The sequence below is a fragment of the Brassica oleracea genome, chromosome C2 (genome assembly GCF_000695525.1).
Source record: "Brassica oleracea var. oleracea cultivar TO1000 chromosome C2, BOL, whole genome shotgun sequence".
NCBI lineage: Eukaryota > Viridiplantae > Streptophyta > Magnoliopsida > Brassicales > Brassicaceae > Brassica > Brassica oleracea.
In genome coordinates this window covers 22,431,220-22,446,963 of record NC_027749.1, presented here as the reverse complement: position 1 = coordinate 22,446,963, position 15,744 = coordinate 22,431,220, and the positions used below count along the sequence as shown (strand labels likewise).

The 15,744-nt window shown below is 40.9% G+C and overlaps 2 long non-coding RNA genes across 5 annotated transcripts; both read right to left on the bottom strand.

The window, feature by feature from the left end:
- Positions 1-1,702: 1,702 nt before the first annotated feature.
- LOC106325195 lies at positions 1,703-2,148 on the bottom strand. 2 transcript variants are annotated; one of them, XR_001266832.1, is made up of 2 exons: positions 2,059-2,148; positions 1,703-1,959 (listed from the first exon to the last, which is right to left on the bottom strand). It is a non-coding gene; the product is annotated as an uncharacterized LOC106325195 (long non-coding RNA). The 2 variants fall into 2 exon arrangements; XR_001266833.1 differs by having other exon boundaries at positions 1,703-1,950.
- A 121-nt stretch (positions 2,149-2,269) lies between these two features.
- Positions 2,270-4,144, bottom strand: LOC106325194. Of its 3 annotated transcripts, XR_001266830.1 has the most exons (7): positions 3,890-4,144; positions 3,724-3,807; positions 3,488-3,623; positions 3,323-3,420; positions 2,822-2,944; positions 2,501-2,717; positions 2,270-2,318 (listed from the first exon to the last, which is right to left on the bottom strand). It is a non-coding gene; the product is annotated as an uncharacterized LOC106325194 (long non-coding RNA). The 3 variants fall into 3 exon arrangements; XR_001266829.1 differs by having other exon boundaries at positions 2,501-2,944; XR_001266831.1 differs by having other exon boundaries at positions 2,548-2,944.
- Positions 4,145-15,744: the final 11,600 nt, after the last annotated feature.

Below are 15,744 nucleotides of genomic sequence, written 5' to 3'. Positions count from 1 at the left end.
GTTGAAAGAATTATTTTATTTTTCTAATTTTCATCAAATTAAATAAAACATAATTTTTATTGGTAAATTGTTGTGTTAAAATATAATTATTTAATAATATTATAATATTACTATTTTCTTATTTTTATTTTCATACAAAAACGTAAATATTATATTTAAAAGTTAGATAAGAAATTAATATTATGTTTTAATAAATTTAATTTCTAGTCATATAAACTAAAGTTTGTTATAAAAGATAAATATAATTATAGCTTTTGTTATAAAACCAAAAAATGAACAAAAACCGGACCGAAATACATATTGAATACGGCTAAGTGAAAAAATAAAATACCATTGTAATTTACTTGTTTTGTTTAATTTTGTAAAGAGACATGGACCGAGCCCTCGTCTACCGAAATAATTATTTAACGCATGTTTAAAACTTAAACCCATCCAAAGGCCATTAGTGCCATCTCTACTCGTTTTCCTTAGACAGTCAGACTATCTCACCATATAAATATTTTCCACATTTTCCTTTCGTTGGAAACCCCATTGTCCCGGAAAAAGAGGGGAAGCCTTTTAGTTTAAAGAAACTAATCTAAGCATCGACAATGGCGGAATGTCTGGTATTGAAGAGCACGATGCTTGCTCACACTGACATGATCACAGACATCACTGCACCGGTCGATAACACTGTCATCATCATTGTAAATGCAATAATGTGAGTTAAGCACATAGTACACCAGATAATATCTGTACAAAGATACGCCTTATTACTAGCTAGTATTATTTTAAAAGCGAACTTACAAGTCTCTCTTTAAACAGAACTCGAACAAGATCAAGACCCTTCTTGATTTGCTCCCCTAGCCTCACACGTCCTAAGATCGAATACAAGATCTCTAGAATTTCTACCCCTTAGCCCTTAGTGTTATTCACTCGCTTACAAGTTTAGCGAACTCCACTCTTATGCTAAGAATACAATTCTCTTGACTACCCTAATCCACAGGTCGAGTATGACTATATATACAATACAACCAAGTCGGCTATCCACGCCTATATACCTAATATTCACTATCTACCAAAATAAGACAAGTTCCCTAAAACCTCTGCAAGGTCTTTTAGAAACTTCCCATCGTGAGATCTCCCTTCTCCAAGGTGAATCTCTTCAATCTTGCTCCCCAAGATGTCTTCGTATTATCTTCGCCTTGGTCCGCAATCCATTCTTCAAGTCGCAATCTTTATCTTGACTTGCTCATCCGCACGTACACTTCTCTGTTGCAGACTCTGCTCCATTCGCTGCTGTACTTGCGTCTGTATCAGAACGTCCATTTGATCTTTGCATCTACAATCTCCCCCTTTTAGCTTTGGATGTCTCTCAAGTACCTGCATAGATCCGCTCAAACAACACTACAAGAAAAATATCCTTTCTTAGCATAAGAAAACAGCTATAATATGTTTTTGTTAGCGTTATTGAAACCGCTATGTCTGCCCCAGCTATCTTAGGTCTCCCATATATAATAGCATTTTTTAAACATTATTATATAAAGAGCATATGATAGCTTTGTTTTTAACTTGCTATGGTTAGTGAAATCTTATGGTAGCTTTTATTTTGAACGTTATCATATGTTCTATCTTAGTAATGTATCAATGCTATATTTGTAATCGGTTATGTGCTATTAGAACCTGTTCATAGAAACATGTTTTGTTGTAAATTAGATTGACATAAAAAATAATATTCAATTTATATTTCATTAATAAACCAAAATGTACTTATATCAGTACCACAAACATGTAAACATTTTCATCAAATCTTACACAAACATCATTACAATATCAGAACTAAATATAAAAAGACAAGAAAACATGGGGAACTAAATCAAAACCATGAGCTCCCATTTTCCTTCTTGGCCTTAGCATGTATCTCTCAGAGAAAGCGTAGTGGATGCACTTTAATAACCAGACTCCCGTTAACTGATATGTCTTAGCAGTGGGGACAAAAACAGATTTTGCTTATGTTCATAAAGTATATGATCCTTTTTTAACATAAAACCAAAATAGATGAGAGGAAGAAAGATAAACCTGATGATTAGGATTCTGAAATACAAAAATTCTTAAGGTTTTTACACAAAGACAGTTCCGCTGGTTTGGATTCAGTACACCGACTAAAATCTGCAAGCAGATTTAATGAGGTGTCACTCACACAAGCAGTATCGAAAGATCAGACATTTTCCTGACCAAGATCAACTAAATTGCTTTAATAGAATTTTAATGAGAGAGAGAGGAGACATGCCTTTAGAAAGGGTACCATTATCCACACAGCCATTGGGACCAAGAAGCATCTGTAATTGACCAGAAGGAATCAGTAAGCAACGATGAAAGGAACATTACTAGCAATTATGTTCTCACAAGACCACTATATAATCACACATGCCAACAAATTGCCTATGTTCATAAAGTATGATCCTTTTTTAACATAAACCAAAATAGATGATCAATATTGTAGGAGTGAAGAAACATAAACCTGATCAGGATTCTGAAATACAAATCACATAAGTCTGTGCCATTTACCCAATGTAAAGCCATTTCACCAGTCACTGCGCTTGTGCTAGAGGAACATGATTCCGACCGTTTCTGCATTTTCACTTCATCGTATTGAAGTACACTCATGTCTCCGGAGTTTGGTGTCCAATGAGCAGTACATGTACACCACGGATAAAATGATAGAACAATCATAAATACTATTAAAAAAACAATAAAAAAGGTTCAGCTGTCTAAGCTTATGAATTAAGAATGGATAATACATTCACTTCATAGTCTATAAGTTTAAGAAATGTATACTTACTTCTTCTTGATAACTAGGATCTGAAGTAACCCAAGAGCCATTGCAGATGATGAATTAGAGAGTCTGGATCTGATGTGTAGATCTTCTCTTAACACAAAGCGATGCATCTCAAAACCTCGCAAGCTGAAGAAAAGGATGTGAGCTTAAGTTTCAGTGATCCAAGCCTATCAATATTGTATTCTAGTAAATTGGACTACACTAACACGCAGATATTAAATTATCTAGAAACAAGGCTTAACATGATTTTCAAAATATTTCAGTCAGACAATATTTAAACGTATACAATATCAACTTCAGTTCAAATTGACAACGCAAAAAGAGTATAGCGTGAATGATGGTTCAGAATCTTGACTGGAGAAAGAAAAATACAATGAAAACTGAGAGAAACTATTATAGTTAGGTCCTAAACAAAACTCAATCTCCCAATCACTTAATTAAGGTGTACTAAATAACCGCACACAAGAAAAATCAATAAGAAACAGAGATATATGCAAGTCATACCAGAAAGAGAAGGAACATATTCAAATTCTGACAAGCTTCTATTAAGATACCATCTGCTCCAACCGTAAAACTTCTTCATTTAACTTACAAACTTCAACCTGCAAGACAGAAATTTTTTATGAACACAATAGAGTCATTCGCTTTTAATCATAAGCTAATGCCTACCATGATACTAAAACTGTCTCTTAGAAAGAGATAATCAGACATGTTCCCTGAAGTTAAACTTCTCAAAGATTTGCTTGAACTCAACATTAAAACCATCTTCAAACTCGGGCTGCTCTGGAACATACTCAACCACAATCTGCTCAGATACATATGAGAAAACAAAGATCAGAAATCACAAACCCTAGAAAATATTCAGTCCAATTAATAGAGTGGGAGAAAGATAACACGAAACTAACCTATATCTTCACCGCTGTCTTCCTATTCCTCATTATTCTCCGCCTCCGCTAACGAGGAAAGGAAGCTCGGAACTGTGTTCGTCTCTGTCAAAATGCCGTCAGATTCAAAACAGAGGGAGTGAGAGAGAGAGAGAGAGAGAGAGAGATATAGAGATAGAGCGAGGACCTCGCGGATGGTGAAGAGTCGGTTTTTTTCCTCGTCTGATTCAACTGAGCTTGGATCCGTTCACAACTTCAGGTCATCCTCCTCTTTTCAACCAAGCTTGAGTTACAGAGCACGAAATCGGCCTTCAAGGTGTCGACAGAGAGTTTCGTCGGTTGGAGATAGGGTAACGGTGACGGGATTAGGGTTTGTTCTCGAGAGAGTTCTCTCTGTGACTCTAATAACTTTTTTTTTGTTTTCTGTGCGAAGACTGAATTTTTTTTTCCTTACGTAGTCTAAGTCTTAAAGCAAAGAGGGAACTAATTAAGTACTTCGCGGTTGTCGAAATTTTACCAAGTATAGGCGGCATCCGTGTTTTCTTTTCCCGCTTTCTAATTTTTCATGGTAGCATTAAGTTAATGCTATGAATACTTTCCCAAAACGAAAAACTAATCTGTCGTAGCAGTTTGAAAATCCGTGCTATCCCGAGGTGCTATCAATACCCTTATTTCTTGAAGTGCAACCACACACATTCGAACATATATATCCTGAATAATACGTGCATTAAAATTGAAATGAAGATTCAAAACATGCGAGTTCAAGAGTTAGAGATAAACATAAAACCAAAACCACAAAAAACCAGCAACATTGTTTTATCTCTCACTCCCCCATAATTAATTCACTTAGAGAAAACTAAAATTTTCTTCCCCATAATCTAGTTCTCATGGTCATCCTGCTGCTGCGGATCGTCTGCCTCTTCTTCTCCCTCTGCTTGAGAGCATACAGAGTTAAAATTCATAAAGATCAGAGTAAATAAATAACCAGATAGAAGACTTACTTGGGAACATCATGCTTGCAATCTGTCCCACGACGCTCGTCAGAGTCTGCATTGCAGTTACAAGCTGTTGAATTGCTGCGGAGGTCGTATCTAGAGCCAGCTTTGCCTCTTCAGCATCTATCGGTTGTCCTGGAGCTGCAATGGATCCGAGGTGAATGATCTCGAACGTTCCAGCACGCCGCGGAGACTGTCTTGGTGGCACATACCCATAAGGATCAGTCCTCTCAGGTCGAGGAGTGCTTGAAGGTGGTCCAGAAGAAGGTGCTGCAGTTGATGTTGATGCAGATTTTCCTTTCTTCTTAGCCTGCCTCTGAGCCTTCTTTGCAGCTTCTCGTTCTTTCTTTTGGTTCTTGAGATAAATCTCCCCCAAACGTTTCTCCCTTGGCTTTCTTTGCATCTCGAATTGAGTTTGAAGCACTCCAAAGATTGTGCGAGGAAGAATTAGCCAGCGCATATCTTTCTTACCTCCCTCCTTCTGAAGTACTGCTAGGTTCAGAATCTGGGCATAAAACATCTCTCCAACATCAACTCTTATTCCGTGAAACATCTTGTAGATGAGTCGAGCACGATCAGCCATACAACATTATTGTGAGAGGATGGCACCCAGTTGTATGCTGAGAGGATCACAAGTGCAGCCTTGCACGGAGACAGATATCGCGTTGTGAGATTCCTGAGACTCAATGTGCCTTCTGTCAGGAATTCTGCCACCTCATCAATCGTGAGTGCATTAGCCATCTCATCAGCTTTCACTTTTTCTTCTGATAATGGCTTGAGATTCAAGTACTCATTGATCTTGGTTGGAGAGAATTCAAACCTCTGGCCTCGAACGGTCACTTTCACCCTATCCTTGGATGCTCTGGTGATTTCTCCAGGCAGTGCAGCGTAAAACTCCTTCACAATTTCTGGAATGTACCCAACCAGACCTGTGACCGTTCTCTCTAAGTGACCTTTATTGATGACATCAAGAAATCCCCAGGTGTCTTCAGCGTCCAAATCAATAGATCTCTCTGGTATGATTTTTCTGGATGAGAAACTTTCATACCTATGTTCAGCCACAAGCTCTGCATTCACTGATTTCCTTGTTGCCCTTGTTGAGGATCCTTTTGCCACAGTTGGTGGTGTAGATGTCTGAATCTCTGCGACTGATGGGGTAGACTTTCTTGTTGTCTTCCTCACATGATTGTTTCTTTGAATCGATGCTGGAGCCTTCCTTTTCTTGCTTTTGGCCTTCTTTTTGATGTTGATCAGTAGCTCCACATCCTCAACATCAACTTCTTCAACACCTTCTGACTCGGTCTTCTCTGATTCATCTCTTTCTTCGGATTCGTTCCCAGGAGTCACCTTGACCTGAGTTGATTCGATGATTGGCTCTGCATAGTCTGATTTCTCTGTCATCTGTTTGATACGCCTTAGAAAGGATCACTCAACCGGATTGGAAAAGATATGAACTCCGAAAGAGATCTGATGGATCGATGGGTCTCACAAAGGTTGCAGATTGGCCTTTGATATTCTCGAACCAGATTGTTGCCGGATGTGACGCACCGGTCCAACAAAGAGCCGATCTTGAACCGTTGCTTGATATGACTCACAAGACCAACAGACAAGAAAAGTTTGCTTGGAGCTAGCCACACCAAGGAAACAAGAGAAGTACTTATCGAAGAACAAAGAGTAAAAACTCAAAAGTTGAAAAGAAAAATGGAATGTTTTTATTATGAGAAGTGTTAGCATATTTAAAATAAAAAAAAAGACATAAAAATGTATTAATGTTAGATTTAGAAATCGGATCTGGATCAGAAAATTAAAGACAATGCATTTGGATCTCAGATCTGATCAAGGAGACTCTTCGGCTAACGTCCAGGTTCGTCTGAACCAAGTGGTTCCTTCGCGGTAAGGAGCAGGACGGTCTTGGCGCAACCCGGACAGTCCGTTGGGTAAGGCTCATGCGCCAACTTGGTTCCAGCACGACCCAAGTCTTTGGACAGTTGAAGAATCCGTGCCTTAGAGAAATTTTGATCATTAAAGTTTCAAGAACTGATCATACTGGCCGGCTGATCCATCAGTACGTTCGTCGGGACACTCGGCTCGGATCAGACAGACCAAAAGGGAAAGACTATGGTCTGTCTCGGTTTCCACTCAATCAAAGTGAGTTTTGGCTTGACCATCAGTCTTGGCTTGGCGAGTTGGCCGGGGAGACGAGCTCCGGTACGGTCGGTTCGATCATCTGGACGTGGTTCCAGCCTTAGCTCCTTTCCGGCTGCTCACAGGTCGATCCGGTACACGGCTCGGTCTGTCTGTCTAGAACGATCGGCTGCTTGAACCTCGGTTGGAATGATCTGATTGTCCTGATCTCCATCCTGGCCTGGTTCCATGTACTGATCCATGTACTGAGGCACATCATTCCCTCCCTCTTGAAAAGGATTTGTCCATAAATCTGGATCATCTGCAAGAAAAGGAGATAGATCATAAACATTAAAGCTTGAAGAAATGTCATACTTACCTTGCAAGTCAAGTTGATAAGCATTGTCATGGATTTTCTTAAGGATCTGAAAAGGACCATCGGCCCTAGGCATGAGTTTGAAATTTCTTTCTTCCGGAAATCGTTCCTTCCTAAGATGGACCCAAACAAGATCACCCTCCTCGAAAATGACCTTTTTTTTCTTGTTTGCCTTTCTTGTGTACACCTCGGTTTTGGATTCATTGTTGGCGCGAACTGTCTCATGCAACTTCTTGATCGTGTCCGCCTTCCTCTTGCCATCTATACTAACTCTTTCACTCAAAGGCAAAGGCAAAAGATCAAGCAGAGATAAGGGATTGAAACCGTAAACAACCTCAAAAGGAGAAAACTTGGTAGACGAATGCAACGAATGATTGTAAGCAAATTCAACATGAGGCAAACATTCTTCCCAAAGTCTAAGATTTTTCTTAACCAATGATCTAAGCAATGCATACAAGGTCCGGTTCACAACCTCAGTTTGACCATCAGTTTGAGGATGACAAGTGGTGGAAAACATCAATCTAGTTCCTAGCTTAGACCATAACGTTTTCCAGAAATAAGTAAGGAACTTAGCATCACGATCAGAAACAATGGTCTTAGGCATTCCGTGCAATCTAACAATTTCCCTAAAGAATAGATCAGCAACGTGCACGACATCATCAGTCTTATGACAAGGTATGAAATGAGCCATTTTAGAGAATCTATCAACCACCACAAAGATAGAATCTCGATCAGATTTAGACCTAGGCAATCCAAGCACAAAGTCCATAGATATGTCAACCCAAGGATGAGAAGGGATGAGAAGGGCAGAATACAAATCTTGGTTTTTGGATTTAGACTTGGCTTTCTTGCAAAACACACATCGGCCACAAATCCGTTCCACATCCTTCATCAAACTCGGCCAATAAAAATGCTTATACACCACCTTGTGCGTTTTCTTGACCACAACGTGTCCCATAAGGCTTCCTCCATGAGCCTCCCTGAGAAATAACTCCCTCAAAGAACATTGGGGCACACACAAACGGTTATCAAAGAATAAAAATCCAGAAGTTTGATAATACTTTCTATAGGCCGTTTTGGAACACTTTCTGAACACTTCTTTGAAATCTGAATCAGTTGCATAAAGATCTTTGATAAATTCGAAACCAAGCAACTTTGTTTCAAGAGCTGAAAGAAGAACATACCTCCTGGACAAGGCATCGGCCACCACATTTTCCTTGCCTTGTTTGTACTTGATCACATAAGGAAAGGTCTCAATGAACTCGACCCAACGGGCATGTCTCTTGTTCAGCTTCTGCTGGCCTTTAAGATGTTTCAAGGACTGATGATCCGTGTGGATCATAAACTCTTTTGGCCAAAGATAATGATGCCATGTTTGAAGAGCCCTCACCAAAGCATACAACTCCTGGTCATAAGTGTTAGTTGAGCGTGGCTCCTCCAAGTTTCTCACTGAAATAAGCAATGGGTTTCCTATCCTGCATCAGAATAGCACCAATACCAACACTCGAAGCATCACATTCAATCTCAAAAGTTTTAGAGAAATCAGGAAGAGTAAGCAAAAGAGCTTGAATTAACTTTCCTTTTAGAATCTGGAATGCCTCTTCTTGGGCTTGTTCCCACTTGAACCCAATGTTCTTCTTGATCACTTCAGTAAGCGGAGCGGCTATGGTACTGAAGTTCTGGACGAATCGTCTGTAGAAGCCGGCCAGACCATGTAAACTCCTTACTTCGCCCACGGTCGTTGGACTCGGCCAATCTCGGATGGCTTTGATCTTTTCCTCGTCCACTCTAAGTCCATTAGCACCTAAAACAAAGCCTAAGAACACCACGTGATCTGTTCCAAAAGAGCATTTTCCAAGATTTGCAAAAAGTTTTTCTTTCCGTAGAACATCAAGAACAGATTTCAAGTGCATCTTATGGTCATCAAGGTTCTTGCTGTAGATAAGAATATCATCAAAGTAAACAACAACGTAATGACCAATGAAAGACCTTAAGATATGATTCATCAAACGGATAAAAGTGCTAGGTGCATTAGTAAGACCAAATGGCATGACAAGCCACTCATACAATCCTAGTTTCGTCTTAAATGCAGTTTTCCACTCATCACATGCTTTCATTCTAATTTGGTGATAGCCACTTTTCAAATCAATCTTAGAGAATACTGACGAACCATGTAACTCATCTAGCATGTCATCAAGCCTAGGAATGGGATGCCTATAATTTACCGTAATGTTGTTGATGGCACGACAGTCCACACACATGCGCCAAGATCCATCCTTTTTAGGCACTAGGAGGACTGGCATAGCACAAGGGCTAAGGCTCTCCCGGATGTAGCCTTTCTCCAGAAGATCACCCATCTGCTTCTGAAGTTCCTTGGTCTCCACTGGATTGGTTCTATAGGCTGGCCGGTTCGGTAGAGTTGCTCCCGGAACAAAATCGATCTGATGTTCTATGCCTCGCACTGGTGGCAATCCCTTAGGATTCTCATCTGGAAAAACATCAGAAAAATGCTGCAAAACATCTAGCAACTCACTCGGAATCTCCGGTGCAAGGTCAGAAGAAAGTGAAGCCATAAGAGATTCTTTATACACAAGTAAAAGAAATGGCTTTTGAGAGTAGAGAGACCTCTTGACCTGACTTTGTTTTATGAAGAAGTTGGAGTTCCGTTGAGATGACTCATGCTCGTCCGACTTAGGTTCCTGGTCGCGGTTCTTCTTGAGTTGGACCTGATCTTGGTGAACCTCTAATGGAGACTAAGGCACCAACATGAACTTCTTTCCTTTATGGTCAAAGGAGTGTCGGTTTGTGAAGCCATCATGGACGGCTCTCTTATCAAACTGCCATGGACGGCCTAGAAGGATGTGACAAGCGTCCATAGGAAGAACGTTGCAAACAACCTCATCCTCATATCGTCCAATGGTAAGAGGGATCGTGACTTGTTCCTTTACATACTGCTCACAGGTTTCATTGAGCCATTCCAACCTGAAAGGACGAGAAAGAGGTCGAGTACCTAGCCCTAGCTTCCTGACAAGAGTATCACTAGCAACATTAGTACAACTCCCACCATCAATGATCAAAGAACAAACCTTTTCAGAGATTAAACAACGAGAATGAAAGAATTCTCCCTTTGTTCTTTTTTCATTGGTTTTGGGCTGAACACTCAAGGAACGTCTAGTGACCAATAGTGGTCCATAAGCTGGGTGGTCAAAGCTGTCCTCCTCATCAAAGATCGGCTCAGAATCAGTGTCAAAGGCCGGGCCAAGATAGTCGTCCGTGTGGCCGTCCATCTCATCAAAGATGGGATCATTCCAAGCCTTCCTAGCAACGAGCAATGGTCCGTGATGTGGGTAGTCGAAGGACTCCTCTTCCTCATCAAAGATAGGACCAAGATCCTCCTTGTCCCCCTGTTCATCCTCGGACTCAACCTCTCCATTCTCCATGAGAATCATTACTCTTTGGTTCGGACATTTGTTGGCATAGTGTCCTAGATCTTGACACTTGAAGCATCTGATGTCTCTTGCACGGCTAGGATTCTCACTAGATTTTCCTTTGTCAACACGAGCAGGAACATCAGTTTTTAAAGCTGCAATTGTTGTGGAAGAAGACTTACCTTTGTCTTGATAACTTGGCTTAGGAGAAAAGGACGGTTTAGGAGTAAAGGTCGGCTTTGAGTAGCTCTTTCTATTGACCTGTTGTTCGATCAAGATGGCCTTTTGCAACATCTGCTCCACGGTTCCATACTCTTGAAGCTCCATTCGGTCTTAGATGTCTCGGTTGAGGCCGGATAGGAATCTAGCCATAGTAGCGTCCATGGGCTCGTCCACATCGGCCTTGATCATCAAAGTTTCCATCTCCTGGTGGTAGTCTTCCACGGTCTTGGTGCCTTGAAGCAAATGTCTGAGTTTCTGGTGGAGGTCTCGGTGATAATGGGCAGGAACAAAACGTCTCCTCATCAGCACGGAAAGCTCGTCCCATGTCTCAATCGGTCTTTCACCTGTTCTCCTCATGTGGGTCACAACTTGATCATACCAATTAATAGCATAGTCGGAGAATTCAGTAACAGCTAGTCTAACTTTCTTAAGTTCAGAAAAATTTTGACAATCAAAGAGATGTTCAATTTTTCTTTCCCATTCAAGAAAAACATCAGGATCATTTTTACCCTCAAAAGGTGGGATTTTCAGTTTCAATCCTCCTAAGCCATCATCAGTACGTCCATTTCTAGCAAAAGGATTGGTATCACCTGGTTCCTGGTTTCTGTGACCTCTCCTAGGTCGATTGGTGGATTGGACGTCGTCCTCATGAGAGTCCTCTTCTCGGATCTCATCATCAGACCGGTTCGGCCTCCTTGGGCGATCTCTCTTGGTTCCGGTTCGAGGACGCGGCTGTTGACTGTTCTGGATCTCATCTAGCCTTAGATGGATCTGCTCAAGACCTGCATTCATAAGATTAGTAAAATAATCATTCAAGGCTCGCATCTGCAAGTTAGATAAATCGGCCACAGAGTTTCCGGGTCGGCTCCTTTCGTCTCCACTACTCATGGTTTCCTGAAAATTCTTAAACACAAAACTTTAGATAAAATCCTCACTCTCTCAAGTGTTTGATCTCACCCACACATGTGTTTCTCTCAGATTTTTGGTGATCACTCAAAAAGCCTTATAATCAAGGTTCTAAGAGTTCTGATCAAGGAATCCCAAGGGACAAACTTCAAACAAACAAGGGAATTTTTTTCCTTTTTTGTAAGATAGATAGAAAAGAGAGAACTTTTGGTTTTGAAATCCGTTTTAACCACCTCAAAGGCTAGATTTCTCCTCAACCAGCAGGTTTTCTCTTCCACCACCAATCCACAAATCAACTCTTTGAAATTTTTTTTTTTTTTAAATCGTAGATCTCCTTTTTTTTCTAGTAAATGGTAATGAGGGGCCCGGATTTAAGATAGAAAGAAGAAGAAGAAATGTTTATGAAATGGGAGATGAGAAGATGAACAAAATAGACAATACGGGAAGAGATCGGCTATGATACCATTTTGATATGCCTTATAAAGGATCACTCAACCGGATTGGAAAAGATATGAACTCCGAAGGAGATCTAGTGGATCGATGGGTCTCACAAAGGTTGCGTGTTGGCCTTTGATATTCCCAAACCAGATTGTTGCTGGATGTGACGCACCAGACCGACAAAGAGGCGATCTTGAACCGTTGCTTGATATGACTCACAAGACCAACGGACAAGAAGAGTTTGCTTGGAGCTAACCACACCAAGGAAACAAGAAAAGTTCTTGTCGAAGAACAAAGAGTAAGAACTCAAAAGTTGAAAAGAAAAATGGAATGTTTTTATTATGAGAAGTGTTTGCATATTTAAAATAAAAAAAAGACATAAAAATGTATTAATGATAGATCTAGAAATCGGATCAGGATCAGAAAATTAAAGACAATGTATTTGGATCTCAGATCTGATCAAGGAGACTCTTCGGCTAACTTCCAGGTTCGACTGAACCAAGTGATTCCTTCGCGGTAAGGAAAAGGACGGTATTGGCGCGACCCAGACAGTTTGTTGGGTAAGGCTCATGCGCCAACTTAGTTCCAGCACGACCCAAGTCTTTGGACAGTTGAAGAATCCGTGCCTTAGAGAAATTTTGATCATTAAAGTTCAAGAACTGATCATGCTGGCCGGCTGATCCATCAGTACGTTCGTCGGGACACTCGGCTCGGATCAGACGGACCAAAAGGGAAAGACTATGGTCTGTCTCGGTTTCCACTCGATCAAAGTGAATTCTGGCTTGACCATCAGTCTTGGCTTGGCGAGTTGGTCGGGGAAGACGAGCTCCGGTACGGTCGGTTCAGTCATCTGGACGTGGTTCCAGCCTTAGCTCCTTTCCGGCTGCTCGCGGGTCGATCCGGTACACGGCTCGGTCTGTCTGTCTGGAACGATCGGCTGCTTGAAACTCGGTTGGAATGATCTGATCGTCCTGATCTCCATCCTGGCATGGTTCCATGTACTGATCCATGTACTGAGGCGCATCATTGTTCATCCTCGATGTGAGGCTCTGCTGGATCTGATTCAGCGTCAGATTCAGTGTTGAGATTCTTAGTCGCAGTGCCGAACACATCCAATCTGGACTGAAATGTTTGACTTCCCTGCGGAGTCGTCTGCTCTTCATCATCGGAGTAAACCACGAGACTCAACAGCGGTGGGTTTGAAGCTTTACCGGCGGCGGAGGTGCTTTTGGTCATCGACATGATTTCTTGAGAGAGAGAGGGAGAGTTTTACTTTCTTTTGAAGGTTTTGAGCTTTGAGAGCAAAGAGAGTTGTGAGAGAGATAAGTTGGCGTCTAGGGTTTATCAAAGGGGTAAACATTTCTTTTTTGGTACATCACCCCATGATCTCCTAGATATTCGCCATATCTCCCACTCTCTCTAAAATGGAAGTTTTTCAAATTTCAAAAATTCAAAATCTTCCATTTAGGCTCACACGATCTTTCTTCCCTTTTCTCTGATGTTGACACGTATTATCCACTCAAGACTTGATCGGACCGAATCTTCACTGTTCCACTGTGACACTCGATGACATAGATTGGTAACATTAACTCAATGACTTTTGCTGACACAACCACTAAGACAAAAGAACACTTAGTACATTAAACATGCAAGCAACGAGAGAACACGTGTCACACATGTTAATTTTCAATTTTTGAGTACAAAAAAATTTTTGTTTTACCTTTCCCGTTGATAACTGTTTATCGAGTGATCCAGAGGCTGACATAGCTTCTACTACAGATGCACCCTTCTGCTCTACTAGAACATCATCTGATCATCAAGCTTATTTCATGTCTAGCTTTCACATAAATATGCCTTTATCATGTCCTGACTCAGTTTTCAACATTTATTCTTCGTGATATAGCTGGGCTGGGGGTTGTTACTTTTTTTTCTTTTTTTTCTTTTTCTTGTCTTGTATTTTCCTTTTTATTTCTTTTCTAAGAGTTTTCTTGTGCTCCCCTTTTGATGATGGGAAACAAAAAACATCTTCTTCCCCTTGTTTCTTGATTGCTCTCTCAATGCGAAACCTGTACTTTTTGAGATCATGAAGGAATATTTGGCAGCTCTTTTCCACTACTTGCTTCTGATGTAAGACAAAATCTGAATTTTGGGTGCCTCTACATCAGCCCTTCCGTCATTACCTGTACACTTACACAAACTTGTTACATCTCACAAACCCCAATGGAGTTTCGAAGAGTAACAAAACGGTTAAAAGATCTAAAGGTTTAGTGAAAAGATCAGCTAGTTGTAATTCTGTGACAACGTGTTCAATCACTACATGTTGTTCATCGACTAGTTCCCTGATGAAGTGATGTCGAATGTAAATGTGCTTGGTCCTTGAGTGTTGCACCGGATTCTTTGATATGTCGATTGCACTCTTTGTTGGGGTCGAAAACGGTTGCGACGAATTTAGCGTCCAAATCCCGGTAGAAGAAAACGAAAAACCTTCTTCGACAAACACTTTTTCGAAATAGATTCTTCTTTACGAAAAGCTTTACGGAGGAAACACGAATCATCGTCTAAGTTATCGATCAAACTTTACCGTAAAAACCGCGGAAAGTTCGTTCTTTATCGAAAGAAGCCGTAATAAACGCTTCGAGTCAGAAGACTGCCCAAAGGGACCTAAGACATGACTCGAGGCCCAACTTACGACTTCTTAACCAATAGCCCGTAAGCCGCATGACGGTTTACGCTTGGTTCGCGAGGAAAGATAAATGTCAAGTTTCCGCGGATAAATACGGAATTTTGAAGATAATTACGAAGATCGGAAAAAAATGGAATATCTCCATTTTTATGCTATGGCGGCTTAAGGGCAGAAGGGGAAAAGCGTAAACCGACCTTGGAGCCAGAATATAAGGATTCCTAGGTGAGAGGCATGGAGGAGAGACTTTGACACAGCAAACTTAGCACTTAGAGCAATTTTAGGCAATTTTCCGTTTTTGTTATTCGACCTGCGACTCAATTAGTTTTTGCCGTCTTAGGGTTTTAGAACTAGGAATCTCACCGACAGCTCTCGTAGCCCAGGCACTTACCTTGTTGTAAACGCTCAAACGCATTTTCAGAATAAGAACTATCTTGCTCTTTTTTCGATTTCTTATTTTACTACCGTTCTCGTTTCATGTTCTGATTGCTTGGCGTGTGGTATTAGCAGATATCCGGGACATCTGGGAAATTAGGGTTCTACTACTTTCCTAATTTAAACGGAAATCGACAGTGCGAATTTCGGTTCTCACAGTTTGGCGCTAGAAGGAGGGGGATACAGATCAATCTAACTCTCAACCACATCACGCTCAACCAGACATGTCAACTGACGACACAAATAACGTGCGGACTCCTCTTAACAGAGGCAGTGGCACTGATCTCCACACTCCCACAGCGGACATATCCGCGGCCAACGCACCAGCCAACGCCGTTGCGCTCGAGGAGTTTAAAAAGATGTATGCCACCTACGAAAAAATGTCGGAAGAACAGGATAAGCTCGTGAGCACCTTGACCAAACAAGTTGAAACTTTAA